The following is a 25,519-nucleotide window of genomic DNA, read 5'->3' on the forward strand; positions in this document are numbered from 1 at the left end:
TATGACAACTGGCTGCCCTCATGGAAGACAGCTAGGCATTAATTAGTAGGAGGTACTCCTCTGCTATTGTTTCCTGTCTCAGCAGTATCCATGATTTTGTTTATTGGTTGGAGATGTGAAAAATGTGGAGCTTGGGTAAATGTTTTGTGAACTTAAAAAGAAAACATTTTCAATGAACATGAGATCGTAGAAAATATATAATGGTCCCCCAAGTCATGGTACGATAGTAAGCGGTAGAAGTTCCTGAGATATAATTGAATTAGTTACGATGTAATAGAGTTGCAAAAGAGGATAAGGATTCGAATTCTGATGAAGCCAAACAATACCCTTCTGCGTCGTAATCAGCTACAGTTTCTTGATTTATCTCCTCACAGATGGTCATGGGACCGACCGTATGGGACCGTTTAGTGACGGATTCTACTTTTTGCAGAAGAAGTAAGCAGTAGAATGCTTAACATAACTGAATTGGTTACGACGGAACAGATTTGTAGAAGAAGATAAAGATTCAAATCTCGACAAAGTCAAACAATACCCTTATTTCGTGGCCAATTGCAATTTCTTGATTTATCTCCTCACTGATAATCGTGGAACCGACCGTGTGAAACTGCTAAGGTGACGGATTTATCATTTTTTTACAGAAAATAGCAAGCGAGTAGAATGGACTCTTATGTAATAAGAATTCGATTTTCACAAAGACATTTCATATGTTCACAATATTTGAATCACTCATGATGATGAGATCTCTACATAGAATGCTTTAAAGGAAGAAAAAAAACTCTTTATGAATAAATTGGAGTTCAACCTAGCAATAATAAACAAGTTAGCTAAAAAGCTTGGTTAGTGGGTCCCGCAGCTAGTTAAGCTATAGATTTTAGATAGGAAAGTTCAGCATCCAGCAAGGTGAGATAGAGGTAAAAAAACACTTGGTTTGTAGATTGAAACATGGAGTTTGACTCTTGTTTTCTCAATTAATGATATCAAGGAACTTTCATGTTGTCCATTCAAACATGCTCAAAACCCATAAAGAGAGCAGAAAGTTGAGCCTAACATTTATATTACAAAAGGCTGAGTTTGAATGGAGCTGGTCGACTCAAAGAGTTGCGACAAGGAAATGTGAATGCTAAGAATAAACAAGCCTGATAAATTTGGAACCTGTGAAGATTTCCGATTTGTAATTACTCCACAGGTGATGCTGAGCACAACACGACTTTTGAAATGACAAAACTTTGAACTTTCACTGAAGATGAGTGACACAGTAACCAATTCTGGGATCAAAGCCCTACAGTTCGATATGAACAACCATGGCAATGAACGAGGCAAAATTGATCAAGTATGAGGGAGAAGTTAGCGTTGTTGATGGAGTTTTGTATGAGATAAAACTGCAAGCAAAATTTTCTTCCTTGGTCCCTACACGCGCAAATAGCTAACATTAGAATCAGTAACAAATATTGAAAAACAATTGCAATATCGAGGGAAAAAAATAAATATAAATGTAGGCCATTTATAGAAAATCAAAGAACAAGTGCTAGGTACTAAGTTAAATGATAGCTCGCCAATCTATAATGATTCAAGAGTGCTCCCTCGTCGAGATGTGACATCAATATTTTTCCAAATTAACTGCTTCTGGCATATGAGATATGAAAAGTATGCAGATATGGTTCGTTGTCTGATGTTATTTCTTCTTTTATGCTTAACAATGTACAAGTGCAAGAGGCATTCAAGGACCTTTGGAAGAGAAAAACAGTAATCATATATTTCAGATTAAATCATCAGGCATGAAAGTAAGTATTGCAAGCGGCTAGTTAAAGAATCTCAGTGTCCAGATTTCACAGATTTTGTAAACAAACCAGAACTAGATAACCACACAATTGAATTAATAAACAGAACAAGTAGATTTTTTACACTGTTGAAGAAAAAATGTTAAAAGGAAACGATATTTGATCAAATTTTCAACAGAAATATGGCCAAAAATAGTTTTTTTTAGTCATAGAATTTAAATCTGAAAACTTTTATCTTGTATAATAAACTACATACGCGCTTTCTCAACACGGCAAATCAAGATGCAAATAATTGTAATCACTTTTCTTCTGTTCACACAGTACAATCATCGCTATTGATGCAATTGACTTCTAATTAAGGTTGGCCAAGTTCGAGTTGAGTTTCGATGTTTGATCAATATGTTAGTTGGTGGAGTGAGATGTCAAGTAGGTTAAGGTTGACCAGATACTTAATTGATAAATAATTTGTTGACAAAATAAAAATCCAAGTGAGTCACAGATGACCGAACACTTGACGATCGAAAATTCAACAGAGAGTTGACACAAGGCGAGTAGTCCAAATAGGTCACGGTTGACCAGACATTTGACAACCAAAAGTCCAATAGGGAGTTGGCAAGACAAGAAGTCCAAGTAGATCACAGTTGATCAAACACTTATAGTTGAAAGTCCAACAGGGAGTTGGCAAGAGCAAAGTCGTAGGTCCTAGAGGACTGAACACTTGGTGATGATGGAAAGTCCCGACAAAACAAGGTTGACCAGATGTTAGGCAACGGTGAAGTCTTGGCAGGTCAAAGTTGATCGAATATCGAGCAAAGAAACTCCTGGTAGATTGAGGTCAACCAGATACCAGGCAAGACGAGAATTCAGCTTTAGTAAAGCTGAAACAGAAATATCAATCGACCGATGGACTCTAAACCTCAAAATTGAGGTTTGACGGGTGTTTTAGGATTTACAACAGTAATAGAGTTTAGCATTTCTACTACAGTAATGAGGTTTAGGATTTTATTATAGTAACAGTTGATTGATGGGTTTGATCAATTGACTATTTGATACTGTAACAATAGACAGAGAGTTTGAACTCAACCGTGAACCATGTTCTGCTACAATAATAGTCGATTGATAGATTTGATCAATCGACTGATAGTGTTACTATAGCAAACAGAAAGTTAGGAAATCAATTGTTCAACTTGACTAGTCATGATCAATTGACTGCTAGGGATTAGTAGTCGACTGATGTTACTGTTTTAGCGAACAAAGAATTCAGAACTCAACTACAGGACTCGACTGACGGTAATGGGCAATCAACTAATGCTGAGATGGATAGAGTCGTTGAACTGGCAAGTCAGAGCAACAGTCGAAACTGCAAGGGATCAATTGACTGATGGGAGAAGGCAATCGATTGATAGATAGAAATTAGCCCGATGACAATCTATAAAAGAGGGTTTTGAGGAAGATTGAAGAAGTCAATTCTTAAGGGTTTGAGAACAAAGTGTTACTGCATTTTCGAGCCATCAAGAGATAATCCAAAGCAAGACTCTTATAAAGTAATTTACTTTCATTGTATTTGCTTTTGAAGGTATCCGAGAAGGAGAAGAGATTAGTGATGGTAGAACGCTAGGATTAGACCTTGGATGTAATAGCCTTAGGAGACTGAAAACCAAGTAAATCTTGGTGTTGTATTTGTGATGTCAATTTTGCTTTAAATTTCAATTGCACAACCTAATTGACATGAAAAGACCTATTCACCACCCCTCTAGCTCGCATCGGTCCCAACAATCTCTTACATGATGCAGCAGAAATGTGATATTGTGTTGTCATCTCTTGCATAATACATTTGTTAGTCAATTTCCACCTTATTGATCTTGCTAAGTTCAATGCCATAATCTAATGCAGAATATCATACAGAAGCAATTTATTTGTTCCAACTAAAAAAAAAAAAAAACTATTAGATCTTTGGTTGAAGGGGAAGAGGGGAGGGAAGACAATGGGCCCTGCAAATCCATAAAATCATTACTTTTTTGCTTCTAGCATTCTTTCTCAAATGTCAAATCTAAATATCTATGCGGTGAAAATAAAAAGGAACTGAAATTTGGATGATTGATCCCTAAAACTTGGAAGTGCTAACTATTGTTGTCTTCCAATTTGACGGATATAGTCTTACTTAAAGTTCAACAAAGACATCCCACATTGGTTGGGTAAAACACCACTTAATTACCACTGGGTTACTGAATTAACATTAGAATTTTATTTAAGCAAGTAGAAATTATTGTTCAAATGAAGCAAATAATTCAAGTATATGATTATTTAGGCTGGAAAATACTAGCTATCTCATCATAAAGAGGTTCAGTTTTAAGAGCCACTAACAGTAACCAATCAAGGGAACAGATTTATGAATCAGCCTAGTATTCCCTTATCAAACTGTAAATACACAACTGAAAACCAAGCCATTCAAGCAAAGTAGAAAATTAACTATATAAAATCTGTGCAACAATGCAAACAAAATACCATCAAAGAAAATGGACAGAAAAAATAATTACCATGGGAATTCCCATGTCTTTTAGGTCATTGTCTCCCATCTGCCTTAATGCAGTCATATCCACCTGAAACCAGATGTAGTATTGAAGAATATAAGCTTGACATTCTATTATTTAATTCTTAAGCATCATCCCTGTTGACTGTTATATAGTATTTAAGGAACTCTTAATAAGAAATTTAGCTCCAATTTAATTTACCAGAATGCCAAAAATAATGAGAAAGTGTTTGTTCCTTTCGGTAGTAACATGCGTGCAAGCATTAGTCAGTAAGTTGAGAGAGAGAAAATAAGTATGGTCATTATTAACACAGAACTATTACTATATATATAACTCAAAACATAATACAATATTACTATATCTCATGCGGGACTGCACCTATCAACATGTAATTATGACTAGTAATTCTTCATAATTCTGAAACTTCTAAAGCCAGAGCATGGATATTAAGCTATCTATGTCTAGTCTGTTACATGAAATAGAAAAAAAAAACTCACAAAAACAGAAAATAAGATTGACTAAAACTCTTGAAGATGATGAAACCGAAGGAAAAAAATACTAGTGCAGTGGAAATGAAAAGTTTGATGTTGTGACAATCTGATCTATCTTTAAAGATATGAGAACTGGACTAAAGTTGATGGCATCTTTAATAAACAAATTTGCAAAACACCAACTTAGCAATGATCTTTAACAGATTTGGTATGACCTTCTTCCTTAATTTTTCCCATTATATGTGCTCTAGCTTGTTACATAAACAAGAAAAAGAACCCCATAAAAAAGAAAACCCAAGAAACTTGAAGATGATGAAAATGAAGACACAATACTAATGTAATGGTTGAAAAGTGGCTCTAGATTATAAGTGATTTCATAGTGAATGATAGAAGAAGAGGTATTGTAAGAGGACAAAAAGTAACCTCCTTTCCAAGTTGCAAATAATTGAAACCAAAGTGTTGCAAAAGGGTGAGAAGATAAAATTGTTAGATACATAAATAGGGATCAAGATATAAATACTTCAATAGTCAGGACCTATTTGTAATATTATATTGTAATCATTCTCCACGTGAGTATTTGTCCACACTCACATGCGATCTCATTGTCTTTTGCTTGAGTCTAACATTTCAGACTATCTATGAGTGGATCCTTGCATCGCCCCAACGCATGCATCCTCCACAAGCGGCTTCTTGCATTGCCCTGTTGCATGCATCCTCCATAACTGACTTCTCGCGTCAATATAGTGCCCACACAAGTTTTAGTGCATCCTCCTCCACCACCTCCTCGCCAATAGAGCCTTCAATCAATGCCACAGTTGTTACCCTTGCAACAACATCGTTCATCCACAGCAACACCCCATCACTCTCCAGTTGCTGTCTCTTGCAATTATTATCACATTCACCCACAAACAATAGCGAGCATTTTGCAGCATGACCAGACTTCACCTCTGTCTCCATCAGAAGCCTCACTGTCTCGCCACAGCAGAAGATTTTGTTCCATACAACCCCAGGCTTATTCTATGACCTCATAAATCCAACTCCATTTGTGACTATCATGCCAACAAAAGCTGCTTGGAAACAAAAGAGGAAGAACACCCACTTCTGCAAACACTATAGGTTCGAAGGACTTTAACCTATCTCCTCATCTCCGACAATAGCAGCATTTTGTAGCATGACCAGAGGAAGAACAACCCCAGGCTTATTCTATGACCTCAGAAATCCAACTCCATTTGTGACTATCATTCCTACCAATGTTACAACATTACCGTCAATTAATAGAATTATATCAATTGTTTATTTTTTCACACAATTGGATCCTCTTCATGGATTTTAGATTCAAGGACCTTTTAACACATTTGAGGTAGCATATCCTTTTTCTCTACACTCATACCACCAACTAGTCCTATTAATGTTTAGCCAATTGATCTCATTTATCACTTATCAGTTAAAGGCATGTCCCATAAGCTCTTTCAAATTCCAACTATCATTAAGCAATGATTGAAGAGATGAACACCCTTTACTCTAATTACACTTGGGAACTGATTACTCACTATAATAGATTGGAAGTGGCTCTTCACAATTAAATATTCTCCTAATGGCACTATAAAGTATAAACTACCCAAAGGCTCATTTGGTGGCTAAAGAATTCCTCAAGTTTATGAAATGAACAATTTGGACACTTCCTCCAATGGCCAAAATTAGTTCAGATTTTTCATCACACTAACAGCTATTTTTCACAAATCCTTCATCAACTAGAAATTAAGAATCTTTTCCTTTATGGCAATCTCTCAAAAGAATTTTATATGGAGCAAATTCCACATTTATTGCTCAAAGCAATCTCTCTACGGTGAAAGCAATATCCTAAGCATGATCAGAAGCAAAGCAGATCACTCAATTATTCGTTTTCTCTCTTAATTAGGGAATGCATTCTTCTTATTTTTCTAATGGACAACATTATTATTATCGAGGATGATGCAGTTGCAATTGCACAACTAAAGAGCACCTTCACCAACATTTACAAACTAAGGACTTAGATGACCTCAAGTAATTTTTTGGTATAGAAGTGGACGCATTTAGGGGAAGATATCTACATCTGTTAGTGACAAATATGCACTTGACTTAAGGAAAATGGCATATTAGGTAATAAACCAGTTGCTATTCCCATGGACCCAAATGTCAAAGTTAGTACCTGTATAGAAGAGCCATTAACTGATCTTGAAAAGTACAAAGATTAATGGGAAAACTAAATTACCTTATAATCACAAGACACATCTTATTTGCAGTCAACTACTTTAGGCTCACGTGTCCTAGGTGGTACCTTAATTTCTTGGAAAAGGAAGAATCAAGATGTAGTAGTCAAATCAAGTGTTGAGGCAAAATGTAAAGTAATGATATTAGCAACATGTGAACTTATTTTAGTCAAATAATACTCAGCTGAGTTAGATCATCGTCCCGTGGAGCCGATGAAACTCTTCTGCAATAACCAAACCACTATGCAGTCTCCCATATTGTTTCTTTTGAGTAGACCCTACCTGTATGGGATCCTATTGGCCTTGGTCTTGGACCCGGACAAGGCAGAATAAGATAGGAATTGCCATTTCAACCACTGCCAATGGATTTGGCAGCATGAACCTTCACCGCAAGGTGTGCTCAACCATGACAGTAAAGCTAGCAGCAGTTGGTCATGCGCTTGTCTACAAAAACAAAAACCAATGAGGAAAGAGAAGAGGAAAGGCATGGAGGAAGACCATCTGCAAGGAGAGTTCCATGGGGTCACGCCATAAAGAAGGCAACAAAGGTGGAGGATAAGTAAGCAAACAAATTGCATACCATTGTGGATGTATACTCAAAAAAAGTTGCATTGTTGTATACCATTGTGGATGTATACTCAAAGAAAGTTGCATTGTTGAGGAGTGCAGGATAGTAGGTTGGACCTTGATGGGTAGTTCGTGTGGCATGTTGGTAGGGACTGGCGGGCTTGTGCGTAAGGCAAGGTTGAGCCTTGATCCAAAAATCCATCCTGGCTCAAAGGCTCAAAGACCTCTATTATTGTTGAAGCATATCTTTTAGTCATGTAGAAGAGTTATTAACCACGATGAGTAGAAGCTAGCTCTGATACTTCAGAGGCAAGGTAGGTAGTGCCCTCTTCAAATTGGTGGTGAATAAGCACAAAGGGAGGAGAAAGAAAATCAGGCTTTAAGATGGTGGTGGAGGGAGGGTAGATCACACACTCAGTCAAACTTTGTGGTTCTCCCAGGATTGAGGAAACAGAGAAGAAAAAAAAAACCCTAACACTAGGAGCATATTCCAACTCTGGTACTAGATTCAGAGGATACATTTTTGTATAGCATTTCTTAAGATAATATTATTATATGATACATAAAACTCAAATACAAGTAAGCACTATAGCTAAATCTCAATGTAGGACAAAGCCTATTCAACATCTAATATGGCTTGATAATTCTCAATAATAACAGAACAGCTCTAACACAGTGTAGGCAAACAATAGTCATGTACATTTACGAAATGCTAATATTATGTAAGCTATTGGAGAACTCAAAACTGTACTTTTAATTCAACTTTGGTACAAAATGCAAATAATTTTAATTTTGTTACAAAATACTTTTAGCCATTGTTATTTGTGTTCACTTTGTCTTTTATTAGAATGGACTGAAAAATTAATTGTATTCATACAAATAATTAAATGTTTAGATGTACAACTTAGTACAACTAGGCATGATTTCATGTATTATGTTTGAGCAAAATTTGTTGGTTGTTTTAGAAAGAATTTCCAATCAAAAGTGCCTTTGAAAATATTCATACCTAAACATTAATATACATACATGGATAGACATCTTTACATATGTGCATGTTAATAGAATTTACGCACACAACAGAATTTGCATGATGACAAGACATAAAATGGCATGGTGCCATGCAACTATACAGAAAAGCTAAAATGGCATGGTACAACAGTATATACTTCCAAAAGCAATCAAGAAAAAATAGCATCAAAATCCCAAAGAACTATTATTGTACTATTAAGTACTGTCATTGCAGACAATATAAAGCAAAGGAAAACAACAGTAAAATCACATGAACATATTGCAAATTCTTATGAGTCATAGAAATATATAAATAAAATACCAGGCATATAACATAATGAAGAAAATCTAACAAAGAACTTTAACAGATGATAATACCTCTTCTGATTGGAAAAGTATGGCATACTTATCCAGACCAAGTGATATTAGCAGGTCACCAACTGTAAGAGGTTCCCTAGGCTGTACAAAGCAAGTAGCAATTTGTAAATGGTTGTCTGCCAATAATAATATAATTAGGCAATGAACATAATGAACATTGTTGCAGAAAATAATAAGCACCTACTGCAGGCTATTATAACTATCCTCGCAAGTTGTCACATGTAAAATCTTCAATCAGTCAACAAATACACCATTATATGCATAAGGTGCAATCAGATGCAAAGCACAAAACGAGGAAATCTTATCTCATTTTATTGGAGCTAAGTAGCTTGAATAGAAGATACATAAAATATAAAAACAATTGACAAAAAGGGCAAACCGAAAAATATTTGGAAACAATAAGCACTTTGTTCTCATAACTAAAAATGTTAGAGGGAAAAAATTATTTTGGCGACAGTTGTAGGATTATTCCATGGTTGTCAAATCGGTATCATATAGGATAATAAAACAATCAAAGAATCAGTACTATCACAATGGTAGGATTGATGAAATAGGAAGGAAAATTCAAAAAAAAAAAAAGCGAGAGACAGAGAGATGTAATAAAATTATTTTATAGATGGGATTACAAAAGATGCTCTAAAATCTTTAACAAATGCTAATTATGTGCCACTACACATCAAATTATTACTCATACAATGTACAGATAATGTTATATTTAATAACATAAAATTACTGAATAATAAAAATAGTTATAGCTAATAATAGAATCATATTTTAGGTTAATCAAGTTGTGCCAAAACTAAGCAATTCATGTGGCAATAAAGTCAATCTCCTTCCCATGCAAGTTCCCTATGAATTAAATTGGAAAATCAGTCAGAGCGCAAGATCGGCAGAGTTTTTCAAAGACATCCCAATATGACCAAATTTAATTCAATTCCATCCATTTTCAATCTTAATTTGAGTGAATTCTAATTAATTCAAATAATTCTCCAATGAAATCTAACTAATTCGTAGCTTTTTTTTTTTTGAGTCTCTAGTTTTCCCTGCAATTCTCATGAATCTACGACGTGTTGATTTTACAAAAAGAATTGATCAACATTTGATGATACTGATTCAACTCAGGTGATCCACATCAATATTAGTTGATTTTGCCAACTATGATTATGCATAAAGGCATGGCAATTGACCAATCCTGTTGAAAATTTTAAACATAATTTAGATGGCACAGTTAAGATATCGACAAGTGCTAACACCCCTAATGGCAAAACAATTCTTGTCAACATGAAAATCTTAAATAAAATTTGTACGCCACATCCACAGAAATTACAGAATGACACGAAACTCCAATAATACAATCATTAATCATATTAACCAATAAGAAACTACCTCCACCAAAAAATTCTACTTCTTCCACCATCAATTACAAGATGAACCATCCTTGGAATAACAGATCAGTCTCTTCATCCAACCTCTGGATGCTAAGATCGATCTTATAAAGACCTACATTGATTTTGTGCTTAAAAAAAAGTTTCTTAACCAATGAGAACTAGCGTTGTATAAATTCATCATCTAAGAGGTGCATATACAACTTATTAGCCATTAAGCCTCAGCAGATGAAGCATAGACATGCACTTCAACAAGCATGAGCTTTCTGAAGTATATATGTATGACCAATATATGGAACCTTCCAGTGAGATAATATATGAGATTCGCTAGCATCTGTATGATGTATTAAATGAAAAGAAACAAAATTGAATCCACTTCTAAATGATACCTTAAAAAATAGACAAAATGTTAACCAATAAAGATCTTTCACTGCAAAGGAAAAGGAATTTAACCAGTTGAATTGTTTCCATTTTAGTTCAAAATCACCTTTACCTGCATTAGTTAACTTCTTTCTTGGCTACACTTAATTTGTTTATCTACTGTTAATGCAGATAATAGTTCATGGTATTTACATTAGCCATGTTATATTGCCACATCCATTCTATGTAAGATCATGTGGGATATTAAAAATATCAATTTGGAACTAGTGATCTTTCAAAATAAGGGATAGCATTGCATTAGAAGGAGCAAGGTTTAAAATTTTAATAAGTGTCGGAGTTTCAATGTCTAGACGAAATGATACGATTTCAGTACTGTATCATGTAATGTCAAAATGGTTTCTACACACAATTAGAATTATCAATAATCACAATTAACTTTTTATTATAATTAATTTTTTACTTAATAATTAATTAGATTGTTAATATATGTTTATTCTTTGTTTATATTTGTTAATTAATTTAATCATGTCGATCTTCATAGTTAAGCATGCTTGTAACCAAACAAGTTTTAATTTTTAATTTGAGTAATTATTGTATATTTATTTCGTTTCATAATGATTTACACATAATCTATTCAACATTTGCAAGTATAATGCCAAAATGAGTAACAAGAAAATGAGACCACCAGCAGACTTGAAGAGGGACTTTTATTCATTTAAACAAAATTAAAAATCTAATTTTGTTTAAATGAATTACGTAAATTGTTTTTAAAATGAATTCATGAGCACTTGGAGGAAATGTGAGTATTAACTATCACTTTATTTCTTATATTTTCTTTGACGAAACCTAAATAAAGCTCTTAAATGAAGTAAGCAAATTCAAAACTCTATCGTTTAGTAACGCCGGATAGGATAGCAATTATCTTGCAGGCTATATTGATTTCGTTGATCAATTGCGATCATCGAAAATCAATCGTCTAGAACCTGATGATTCAAAAGAATACCAGGAGATAGGAAAATAAACGGACTGCCGAAAATATTATTAAACCAAAACTTCCTTTACAAGAGCCCTAATCCTGTTTAAATATCCTAAGAAATAAGAAAAAATTGAAATGGGAAAAAAAGAAAAAAATTTTAAAAAATCTAAACTCACATTTAGAAAAGAAAACTGATAAATAAAAAAAGATAAAATTTAAACTAATTTTTAGAAAATAAACTAATTCTAAAAATCTAAAACAAATAAAAGAAAAAGTTTAAAGACCAAATCTAGAATTTTGACAATCCGGTTCAAGTGAACCATGGTGTCAAAATCTTATCGTGCCAACTGCATCAGGAGGTCACGAGTTGATCATCTTTCTTATCAGTAGTCACAATCATCCTTCTTCAAAGCCCAAAAGGGAGACTAGTAGTCTCGATTTCTTCTCGTCAGAGCTCGAAGGGAAATATAACTGTATCGGAGGATATAAACTAGTCGTGCTGCTAGATGCTTCTGCATCAGACGCCCCTGGTTGAAAAGAACTCGTCCTCGAGTTCAGGGTAGTGTCTTCAAGATCAAAAGTTCTCAAGTGCTGATGAATCAAAAGTCATCTCGTAAGTGGTAGAATGGGAGGAAGATCTTCTGACATTAACTCAGTCAAATCTCTAAGCGACTGTCGTACTTCTTATGGAACATGCACTGCATCCTTAGATAATCTGTCATCTAGAATCTCATGAATGATCAAAATCTCACAATCATCACCATAAAATATCTTGTCATATACTGGCTCACCAATTGAATCGGTCTCGTCTTCGTCATGCTGAATAAATTAGGGCACCAAGTCAATACAAGGTGAGACGATGGAGACTGGGGTTTCGTCGATAGATGAACCAGGCTGTTGATTGTCGTCGGACAAAGTGAGCTTCTAGTCTTCAATCAACACTTTGTCTAGGTCTATCTCCTCTTCGTCAGCATCGTCATAAACTGGATTACCAAATATTTTGATTTTGTCGTTGTTTTCCGCCGCCTCCTGTGATCAGATGATCAAGAGAGGACTGATCGTACTTGATGTTGTTGAGGTTTGCATCTTCATGGTTGTCTTCGTCATCGTAAGAGGAAGGGGGGATGTAGAGGCATTGTGGAGCCGACGTTCCCTCGAAATTGTAGGTGGCCGAGCGGTTGATCCCAAAGCTCTCAAAACTAAGCTTACGCTTCGACATCTCTCCTCAATTAGAAATTAAAAATTTTTCAAAAAAGGAATAAAAGAACTTACAATCTTACGCTACTAGACACTAGGATAACTTTGTGAACTTGTCTCAGTAGATCTTGTAGTATCTCATCTCGGATGCTACGATCATGGTGCGAGGCTTCCTCAGCCGGAGCCTACCTGTTATAACCACGATCACGACGACGATTAATCAGATCTAAGAGCTCTGATACCAACTGATGTCAGACGGGATAATGATTATCCTGCAAGCTGTATTGATTTCGTTAATCGACTGCGAACGTCGAAAATCAATCGTTTAAAACCTGTCGATTCAAAAGAATACTAAGAGATAGGAAAATAAACGACACTACTGAAAATATTATTAACCAAAACTTCCTTTACAAAAGCCCTAACCCTGTGTAAATATCCTAAGAAATAAGAAAAAGTTTAAACGAAGAAAAAGAAAAAAAAAGAAAAAGAGAAAAAAAATCTAAACTCACATTTAGAAAAAAAAACTAATAAATAAAAAAAGATAAAATCTAAACTAATTTTTAGAAAAGAAAACTAATCCTAAAAATTTAAAACAAATAAAAGAAAAAATTAAAGGCCAAATCTAGAATTCTGATAATCCGGTTCGAGTGAACCATAGTGCCGCAATCCTACCGTGCCAACTACATTAAGAGATCACGGGTTGATCATCTTCCTTGTCGGTAGTCTCAATCGTCCTTCTTCAAGACCCAAAAGGGAGGTTGGTAACCTCGATTTCTTCTCATCACAGCTCAGAGAGGAATATAACTGTATCAGAGGACATAAACTAACCGTGCTGCTGGATGCTTTTGCATCATTTAGTCAATTTGATTTTGTTTCTTTCACATAAATATGGATGAAAAATAAAGAAATACAAGATTTTTCAAATTTGGATGCAATGTAGTATATTTTAAGCTTAAATTAAATTTTAAATTTCATAATTAAATTTATTTAATTGTATGTATAAAATTTCTTTAAAATGATAAAGTATGAAATTTGACTGGAATTAATCAAATTTGAGATTTTTTAACTCAAAATTTTTTCAATAAAATAAAATTCGAATTTAAAAATTCTTTATGCCTTCAAATTGAACTAAATAGATTTTTTTAGAAAAATATATAATTTGATTCATACAGTGTACACCTATTGTAATAATTATATACCTTCAATAATATTCTAATGAAATAAATGAAAAATAAAATTAATAAATTATTTTCTTAACTTGATTAAACAAAATTTTCATTTAATCAAAGCATCAAATCAAACTATACATGATTTTTTATACTCAAAACAAAGCTGAAAGAATAGACAAAAGAGGAGAACTCAAAATGATATCGTCATTTCGTCGTTTGTTCTCATGATCTTTCAATGTCATAAAAGTCAAAATAGAAAAAAAATAAAAACAAACTTTTCTAATATTAAATACCAAATTTTATCCTATGTAATTTTTTTACATTTTAAATTTAAAATTTTCTAATGACTAATTATCCTAAATCAGATGTTTTGGAATTGAGTAGAAACTAATTTAAGGTATGATGGAGCCCATCAAGTAACCATGATGATTAGGATAATGTGGGTTCAAACCAGGCTTGATTTAAATTTATTTTGGTCTCTTTATACATCAATCAAGTTTATATGTATGGGATACTCTGTAATTCTATTTAATTAAGCCAATAATATTATTAAAATGGTAGAAATTATTTAATCATCTTCCTTTTTCTCTCCAAACATTTTCTCCCTCTCCTGGATTCTTTTTGCCCAACATAGCACCCATCATCCACTCGTTAACTATCACTCGTCCGCCACCAACCGCCTGTCTCTCTAGTACTCTTCTCCTCTCTCCTTTCTCTCCTCAATCTCTCTCCGTAATTCTAGTTAATTAGGCAATAATATTATTAAAAGGGTAGAAATTATTTAATCATCTTCCTTTTTCTCTCCAAACATTTTCTCCCTCTCCTGGATTCTTTTTGCCCGACATAGCACCCATGATCCACTCGTTGTTAACTATCACCCGTCCGCTACTAGCCGCCTATCTCTCTAGTACTCTTCTCCTTCTCTCTCCTTTCTCTCCTCGATCTCTCTTGTCTCTCTCTCTCTAATTCCTATTATTGCTCAACTATAATACTCCTCTCGTCTCCTCCCTACTCTCTCTCAGAATCTCTTTTCTCTCTTTTTGTTTCTATCGTTCTACCCCATGCCATCGTGCCAAAGTCATCTCACGTGTCACTTGGTGAGCGGAATGATAAATTCCACATGCGCCAACCGTACAACTCGACACTTCAATCCTTGGAAGAGGCTCTAGATATTTTCTCTCAACTCTGTTAATGAGGCAAATAACAATTAATGGGTATATTTAACTCATTACAGTTACATGCATACAAGAAATTATTTTTTGCTTATGACCAGGATAGGAAGGCAACAAAAAGTAATGCAAAAAGTTTTTTGATACTAAAACCATTTTGTGCTTCATTTGAAACAAATATTAGGCATGCTTTCTCTACTATAAACATTGTAATAGTGTGTGCTTAAGTTAATCCAAACTTCTTCCCTCAAACAGTTGGAAGAATCCAGGTAGGTTTGTGTAATTTTTAGTTAGAAATTCAAGCAATTCACAACCCAGTTCTCAAACATCCTCCTTAGATTCTAAGCTTGACAATATTTACTGATAAATGTTTCATCCGAAAATAGAATTTCAATTCTTTTGTTTATTCACCAGAAAGAAATGCATTTTGAAATTTGAAAGCATAAAGAAACCAACATAGAAGGAGAGGCGTTCCTTGTATAACTTAATTGATGCTTGGTCAAAACTATAGCAAACTGTTAAGTACAACTATTCATCAGATTTAGATGCTTAGAGTTTCTTCTGCAGTTGTAAGTTCAAAAAATAATCAAACTAATGAGAGAGAATTAACTAAAACCAAAGATTTACCGAATATATGTTTCTCTGCACAATAGCTCCTGGTGGAGAAGCTCGAACTAATAGCTTTCCTGCATCTACAGAAATAGTTTTGGCCATAGTAAGAGCTCTAGAAGTGTTACCTACTGCATCATTTGTCAGATAACTAGGCATAGAAGCATCCAGAGATCTTATCCCAGATACATGCTTTAGTTCCCTGTATCTTCTTGAAGGAGAAATATGCCTTGGAATACAGATGAGCCTATCTGGAGAACTATGCCTTGGTTGATCCAAAGCCACTGAACATGTCTCTCTATGTGAATCAAATTCAAGCAAATTATCTACACTTCTTGCAGAAGGTATTCTTCTCCCAAGGCTTGAGACACTTGATTTTTTTGACTGTTGTTTGGCATTAGATCTGCTTGAAGCATGTACATTCCTAGATAGCTTGTCACGCAGATCAACATCATGTTGTCCTTCAGCCACAAGATGCTTTCTTCTAGATAAGCTTTTCCTTATAAGCTTCCATCTAAGATCATCTTTACCAACCTCATGATCTTTGAGCATTAAGGCAGCAACATGTTAGAGCAGATGAAAGTTGAGATAAAAGAAAATAAAAATTGTTTCCTAGTATATTCAGTGGATACTAGATTTTATCTGCTTGTCCCTCCGATTCTTATTCATGAATCTTGAATCATGACCTTCTGTTCTCCGACTGAAAAATGTAAACAATATAACCAGCCTAATGAAATTTAAAACAGAAATTGAGTACAGGATAAATGGAAGTTTAATAAGTAACATATTAAAATATCAAAATTTGTTTCTCATAAGCTCAGATTAATGAGCCAGTAATTTATTCCTTGAAGCTTTCTGGGTAAAATTTAGAGAAGCAAAAGACAAATCCAAACTTTTAAGTGCTACAACCTCCAAGACCATAGAACTTTTCAAGAAGGGTAACATTTGTTTTATAATAATCTAGGCATTAACTTTCTTATAGCGTTTGATGTCAACATTAGGACAATAAAACCAGAATAAACCACAAAAAAATTAAGGCTTCCTCAATAAAGAAGCAGCATAGGTATAAATGAAATCACAACAACAATGTTACTTTTATTTCTATTTCCAGCAAATTATTGTTACAATCTTAAAAATCACTAACATGATGGCCGTGTTTGAATTTAGATATATACTTCTACAAGGGCAAGGACCATATATTTTATATAGGTGTTTGAAAAGAGCATGCAAGACATAAACTTGAGGCAACCAGTCTTAGTTGAAGCTAACTTTAATAGTTTTACAGCCAGAGGCAACAGTCATGCAAGGTTGGAAGTAGAAAACTATCTATAAAATGTAGAAAGCAGGAAAAAGTTGAACAAAAGAAAATGTTAAAGCACAAAAGTGATAATAGTACAAACAACATGAGATATGCAATACTCAGTATCTCTTGAATTTTCTAGCGAGGAACATATATGTATACAAGAATTATTTCAATATCTTTCCCTCAAGAGGGCATTTTTATCCAAGTGGATATATTCCTTGTCCCAACATCTTTTTTCACTATATATTCATTGAAGCCCACACCATTTCCTTTCATAATGGTTTCTACGAGAATTGGAATTGTTACATTGCCCTTCAACCTTTTTCTCACTGATGGTTTGCCGCCTAAGGAAGGCATATCATCATCATAGTGTGCACCATCAGAAATAGGTCTTGTTCTCTTGACAACCTACAGATGAAAGAAAACCAGTGAGCTTAGCATATCATAAACTCCACTGAAAATATTCGTCAAACAGATTTTGAAATATCAATTTCTATCCCAAATAAATAAGTCTTTGCAATAAATGCAAGCGAGGATATTTGCATAAAAGACAAGTGACAACAGTACATTTTGTTCCAATATAAAAGATTCATCAAACAGATATTTTGAAACATCAATTCCTATCCCAAATGAGTAAATGTCTTCACTGTAAATGCAGGCAAGGAAATTTGCAACAAAGACAAATTAAGGGAATTGATGTTACAAGCTAAGAAACAGAAATCAAGTTACAATGCAAGTTATTTGAAAAGGTCAAATATGACCCACTAAATTTTGATCCGTATATGAACTGTAAACCGGCATCAGATGCCATCATCCACTACTTACTGCATCCATCAGGCCCTTTTACCTCACCATAACATCAATATCAATATTCAGAGCATAATTGTCAAAATCAATATCAGAATAATCCAAGTATTAATTGCGTCAGTAGGACCAATGAAATTAGAATATCCAGACAAAACAATTAGAAAGATATCATATATGAGATTAGAATAATCTTACAATCTTAAAATTATTTCATATATGAGATTAGAATAACAATATCAATGTTTATATTTGAGAGGAGAGATCACTTGTATTCAATGTAAGAGGTTTGTCCCATTACCTCTCATAAAGGGATGCTTTTTAGTAGAATTTTTATGAAAGCGACACATGACAGCATCATCTATACTTGACACCAACTATCAAGCACACACAAACATCTCATGCAAATACTAATGTTTAGTCATCCTTGTCTTGCAAGCGAGAGAAATTTTTATTTATAGGTACAAACCATTCACCCCTCCCCTCTAGCCAAATTAACTCTTAAGTGGACCAACCATCGATCTTGCCCTGGGATTGTAATGTCATAATGAAGTTTGAAACATACTCAAACCCAGTATTCTAGGTGAGTCCTAATCATTAATCAATAATCTCAAACATGGTCATATTTTCCTAAAAAAACAACTAAGAGTATTGAGACATCTAGAATATACTAACATATCTAGATTAATACACCTGAAAGGCACCAAGAAGGAATCTCATAACTAATAGTACCCGAGGAAAAATCTCATTTACAGACATAACAATGATTTTTGTTTTATTTAAGGTGAAGATGCACGTGTTTCCTTTCTTAAGAAAAAAAAGTGTTATGCACTAACACTACCAAACAGCCATCAGAACCATAGTATCAGTTATTATTTCATAAAATTATAGGATAAAATAAAGCCGCCCCAACTATGTGATTGCTGCTAATGCTACATATTACCATGACAGTAGCTTTCTTGGAAAGAAAATCTTTGATAACTGTTTTAAGAAGAGAACTAAAGGACACACATTCAAACATTTACTTCTAAAACGTTTGACACGCATGAAAATGGAATGTCTAAAGAAGAAGAACAAGAGAATCTCAAAATATTCAGGACGATGCAAAAATGTCTATCAATGTGTCTTAAGATCAAAATACCATGAAATTTGTGCTTGTTACTTCATTGATACGATAACCAAATTGGCCAAAATTGTAACAAATACTTGATAAAAAGTACAAGGAAGCCACTTTCCTTTCCTGAAACAAGAATGCTCAGAAGGTTCATTTAAGTAGCCGAAGAAAACAATAAAGTACAAAAATAAAGCAACAGCCACATTTGTCAAACATTTAAAAACAAGATAAGTATTTATTAAACACTCATGATGCAAAATGAAGATGAATCCTCCTTTGCTCGAACCAAGGGGCGGCATTATCAAAACATTCGCTATTTATCACACACAGATGCAAGACACCATACTACCAAAGGCAAGCAGAATTAATGCCAAAGGCTTAACAGTAGCATGCATCACTCATTCACTATTAACACCCGAACCTACAATCTGTTCTTTACCTGACCGCTTCGTCCCAGTGTACTTGCGAACTGGTAACGAGAAGACATCCTTCTGTTCTGCTCTTTCCGGTTCCTCCTCCGTTGTGAGGGTTTACCTTCGTATTCGCCTTTTTCAGGCGTAGCCAGACACAAGACAGAACTAGATCCCAACCCGAAGGAATCGATCCGACTCGTATATATACATATTTCCGAATGTGCTTAACTGGACAAAAATACAAAAAGAAACAAATTATCAATTTTTTGTTTACAACATTTTGAATATAAATGATTAAGCATGGGCTAAATATACCATATACAGATTATGTTTGAAATTTTTGTTTAACTATTAATATTCCTATTATTAGGATTTTTTTAATAAGTACTTTATTTATTTTATTTTCAAATATTTATTAAAAAATAAGTATTTATTGTATTTATATTATACGTTATTAGTATAATTAGATCGTTCATATTTCAATTTGGAGTCACTGGCAATGTGAAATCTTGATTGGAAGACTCAAGTAGGACGAGTAAACAAGCCAAGTTAAGGTTTGTGGTATTCAAATTTATTTGATAAGATAATCGAGTCGAATCGAGTCAAGTCTAAAATGAATCAAGCTTATGAAATTATTGTTTAAGCTTAGCTTGATTTCTTTTTTATTGTTGTAGCTTGGTTTAAATTTGGTTTGTTTAAATATTATCAAGTTCTCAATTCAAACTTGTTTGATTATTTGAAACTTTTATATTTTAAACTTGTTTAATTAGTTATTGAGTTTGATAGCACAAACTTATTTGCTCATTTTGATCTTATTTTTTATTTATTTAACATGTTTATAATGGTTTATTGATGAACATGGTTCACGAACATTATTCATGAACGTTATTCGTAAATATTATTCACAAACATTGTTCACCAATATTAACGAGTCGAACACATATGTGTTCAAGCTTGTTCGTTTAGTTTAACGAGTTATTCAAGCTTATTCATTTAATTGATCTTGTGTATTGAATGAACATAAGTTCCTACCAAGCCGAACACTGAACTCATTCATGAACTTTCGGTTCACAGCCCTAGTTGCAAGTCAATTGAATTGTTTTTATTTGGCACTTAGGCAAATCAAATGCTAGAGGAGTTAAGGTTATGAATGGCATGATGAATACTTTTTCTAACTTCAAGAGCGTGACCCTCTTCCGTCGTGGTCAACTGCAACTTCTCGATTTACCTCCTCATAGATGGTCGTGGGGCCGACCGTGTGGAGCCCGCTAGGGTAGTAGATTCCACCTTAATGCAAAAAAGAGTGTAAGTTGTCCCCGGGGCATAGCTGAGTTGGTTACAACGGAGTAGAATTGCAGAAGATGACAAGGGTTCGAATCTCAGCTTCGCCAATAATATCTTCCTCCGTCGTGGCTAACTACAACTTCTCGATTTACCTCCTCATAAATGGTCATAGGGCCCACTGTATGGGGTCACTGTGGTGGCAGATTCCACCTTTTGTAGAAAAGAGTGCGAGTTGATAAGCTCCTCGAGTGATAGTGCAGCAGTAAGATACTCAGTGGTTTACCCAAACACTCATGGTCAAATCTCAACTATGATGCACTGTAGAATATTTTCTTCCAATGGGATGAGAAATCTAGGATGTTGGTTGTTGGGCTTGTAGCCACACACGCTTCCAGATTTACCCTAATGATAAGAAAGGTACTAAGCAAACATGTCGAAACCAAAAATACCATCGCTAAAGTGGTTGAAGTGAGAAGGAAGGAAGAGTTTCAATACTAAAGGAATAAGATCATTGATAATGTTTTAAGGGAGTTGTCAAAGGACAAGTATGTTGGTGCAAGGAGCACTAGTCTATCCCTAGAATTTTGATATTTGATAATACACCTAGGTCTGATCTGTTTGATCAAGGATTGATCCAAATATGACCCCCGGGGCATAGCTGAGTTGGTTACGACACAACAGAGTTGCAGAAGAGGGCAAGAGTTCGAATCCTGGCGAAACCAGGCAATACCCTCCTGCGTCGTGACCAATTGCAGTTTCTCGATTTACCTCCTCATAAATGGTCGTGGGGCCGATCGTGTGGGGCCGCTAAGGTGGCGGATTCCACCTTTTGCAGAAGATCTAAATATGATATAATATTTGGATGTAAGTGAGGTCTAGTCAGATCAGTTTGACTAGAAGACTAGCGAGAAGTCCTGATCTGAAAGATTGGGTAAAGAAGACCTGGTTTGAAAGACTAGACAACGAAAAATCCAAGCAGGTCAAGGGTGACCGGATGTTTGACAGGTGAAAAGTCTGTCTAAAAAAGTGACTAGTCTTAACTGGAGGTTAGGCAAGTGAAAGTCCAAACTAGATGTTAAGCATAGGTAAGCCTAAACTAGATGTTTGACAGGTGGAAAGTCTACCAATGGAAGTGACTAGTCCTAACTAGAAGTTAGGCATAGACAAGCCAGTAGGTTAGACCTACATGGTAAGGTTTAGGTAACCCTAGCAGGTTAAACGGACTACAGTAGGCTTAGGTTGTTTGTGTTGGGTTGCAAGGGTGCAAACATAGTCCCACATCTAAAACACATGGGAAAGATCATGGGTTTAAAAGGATGGAAAGTATCTCCATTGGCATGAGGCCTTTTGGGTAGAGCCCAAGAGCAAAACCATGAGGGCTTAGGCTCAAAGTGGACAATATCATGTCATTGTGGAGATACGAACATCCTTTTAGACCCTACAATTGGTATCAGAGCGAGGCCGCTCTTCACCGGACTAACCGCCGGATGAGCCATGATCCAGATCTAACCATGTGGGGACCCTCGGGGAAAACAAAGGAAGTAGGGGAGGCTCGGACCATGAGGGACATGGCAGCCGGACCATGAGGGACATACAAGAACAAAACCCTAGATTTGCAGGTGTCACGAGGTAGGGATCTTGCAAATTAGAATTTATAGATTTTATCGAAAACCCACAATAAATACAAAATAAATGCAAGTATAGGGGCCTCGAGTCGTGTTTTTCCAAGGACTAGTAGAAACGGTTTAAATCGAGCTTGGGTGTGTCGTTCTTTTTGGGTTTTCACGTATGAAATGGGGGTTTTGAGGTTTGGAATGAAATGTAAATTAAAATGCACTAAATTAGTGAAATGCAATTGAAACCAAAATTATTTCCTAATCAAAACCCAAACCTAAATGCTTGAATCGAATAAATAAAAACAAATAGAAATCCTAAACGCAAGAAGTGAGAATCCTAACCTAAATGCAAACTAGGAAATTTCATGCAATTGGTGCAAGCAAAATGAAACAATTCAATTGAAACTCATCCTAAGGTAATTGGCACTGAACAGTGCCGAACATGTGTCACTCATATTGGCACTTGAGATGGCAAAACTGATTTCCTCAGCTCCTTCTTGCTCCGATGGTGTTGCTGATGATTCAAGCGTGCTCTTCACGATCCTAGGAGAACCCCTCAGTCGAATCGCAGCTTCGGATTGTGCAGCAGATGGCCGGAACACGAGAAAACAGGGTTTGGCCGCCGGAAACCCTCGCCGTCGCGCGCCGTCCAGCTCGCCGGAAATATACCCAATCGGCCGGCGTTTCGGACTCCTCAAGGATCAAGGATTGCAATGGAAGGTTTGGGTGGACGGGGCTGGCCGTGGCGTACGTCGGTGAGCAGGGGTCGGCGTCTCGCGCGGGGACGACGATGAACAGTGGCGCAGCCACTGTTCATCGGGTAAGTTTTTGGTTTTATACGGCTGATTAATCAATTAATCTCAGCCGTTGATTTTGAATCCAACGGTCAGACTTGATCTAGGCTCTAGGGCAGTCTAGGGTTTCCAAAAAATTCTGAAATTTTGATCAGGCTCGATCTGAGTCATGTCCTCCATGTTGGCTTGATCAATTTGGCAAATTTGACTTGATTTGACCACGGTTGAGCTCGAGTCGGGTCCGATTTAACCCTAAAATCAATAAAAATCAAATTAATGCCAAAAATTCACCATAAAATCATGAAAATTAGAATCAAACCTCAGATTATGCAATATAGGACAATTAAGATCAAATCGATCCATTTCATAATTTATTTTCATATAAAAGCCCAAAATTGAATCGATTAAAAATCGTAAAAACCCTAACTCATCAAATTCCCCCACACTTACCCTTGAGCGTCCCGCTCAAGTCAACAAAATAAACTAGGATTGTACCCCCCTAGATCATCCTCAATCATGATTAGAAACAATTAAAAGAAAATTATCTAAGCTTGTAAAGTCTCAAAAGCTTAAATCCATGGATTAGACTTGTATTTGGTTAACCGCATAGTAAGTTTCACCCTTCTTGACTAATTGAGAAAAATGCATCACACTGAATCTCACGAGGTTGTTTTCAATAGATAAATCAGTGGCTCTCACCCTAATTCTAATTCATGATCAAAAAGGAGATGGAGCTCACTCAAGCACTTAGGTTTCATGCATTTCCATAGGCTTGCTTGTTTTCTACTCTCCACTACCATTCATGATTTGGAATCCACATATACTAGGCTTATTGAAAATGTAAAGGAATCATGAACTGAAACAAATGAAATAGGAATTTAGAAATGAAAATTCTAAGAGAAAAGAAATTCAAGAGAAGAAGTGAGTGAAAGTGGTAGACATGAGTATAGTTAAATGCTAATCAATGAACCCTTGCCCTTTTCTGATTTCTTTCTCTTGTATTCCATTTGTTTAAGTGTGTTTTCGAATCCATGAAGAAATTCTGATCTAAACTCAAAAGTTCTTCTCCTTGATACAAACTCCTTCTTCTTTTTTCATTTTCTTCAAAACTCACCCAAATGTGCCATTTTTGCGTTTTCTTTTGAAATCAAATCCAAATCTTTCATATCTAGGTTTTGCAAGAGTTAACAAATGACAACCAATCATCAAACATCAAAATTCTCTTGAGGTTCCATTTCTTGATACAAACTCCTCTTTTCTTCTTCTTCTTTTCTTTTCATCACCCAAATGTGCCATTTTGCATTTCTTCTTCGAATCAAGCCCAATTCTTTCACATTTAGGTTTCACAAGAGATAAGAAATAGCATCCAATCATCAGGAGTCAAAATTCACCTCACATGAATCCACAATTTCAATGTATCAATGCATGCTTAATTCTGAAAATTATTGAAATTGAATCTGAAATTTGGCTTGTTCTCCCTTGTTTCTTGCTCTTTTGCTTCCATTCTTTTTGCATCATGAAGCTTGATTGATAAGGCTAATATCCATGCAAAATTTTCATGAAATCCAGATTCGGATTAGTAGCAGCAAAATTAGGGAACATGGCTGAAAATCAAAGCTGAAAAACTTTTTTTCTCAAAACGAAATCTTGCTTTTCTCTCTTGTTTCTTGCTCTTTTGCCTCCATTCTTTTTGCACAATGAAGCTTGATTGATGAGGCTAATAGCCATGCAAATTTCCATGAAATCCAGATTCGGATCAGTGCCGTAAAAATTGCTCAAACTGGCTGAAAAACTTCAAAACTGATTGACAATGCTAATAGCCATGCAAAGTTTTCTGATTTTTTTTCTTTTTTTTTTTCTGTTTTTCTTTTCTGTTTTGATTTTTTTTCTGATCTGTTGCATCAAGCATTTTGAACAACTTGACATCTGAATTTGTTGTTTAGAGAGTGACTAAATGAAGTAGGTTTCACTGTGGTTCATCACCTTGATCAGATTCTTGAAACTCCCTTGAAAATTCTGATTTTTTTTTTTTTTTTCTGTTTTTTTTTTCTGTTTTCTGTTTTGAATCTGATTTGTATCCATTAGTTTGCTACACTTCAATCCACTTCTTCACATGAACTTCAATTGATTTGTTGAAATCAATCCAAGCAAGAATTGTTCAACTCTTAACAGCTTCATCATCATATTTTTCAAACTGTTTTTTTTTTCTTTTTCAAACTGTTTTCTTTTTTTTTTTTTCTGAATTGATTCATTTCAAATCTGCAGTTATTCCTTTTCCATTGAGTTTAGCTCACTCCTTCAGA

General features: G+C 35.0%; 1 pseudogene; it reads right to left on the reverse strand.

Moving 5' to 3' along the window:
• Window positions 1-1,071: 1,071 nt before the first annotated feature.
• On the reverse strand, window positions 1,072-19,596 carry LOC141842442 (uncharacterized; annotated as a pseudogene).
• Between the last annotated feature and the right edge of the window lie 5,923 nt (window positions 19,597-25,519).

This window comes from Curcuma longa, chromosome 11, assembly GCF_044706935.1.
Source record: "Curcuma longa cultivar G26 ecotype Majalengka, Jawa Barat chromosome 11, ITB_CL_G26_1.1, whole genome shotgun sequence".
Taxonomy (NCBI): domain Eukaryota; kingdom Viridiplantae; phylum Streptophyta; class Magnoliopsida; order Zingiberales; family Zingiberaceae; genus Curcuma; species Curcuma longa.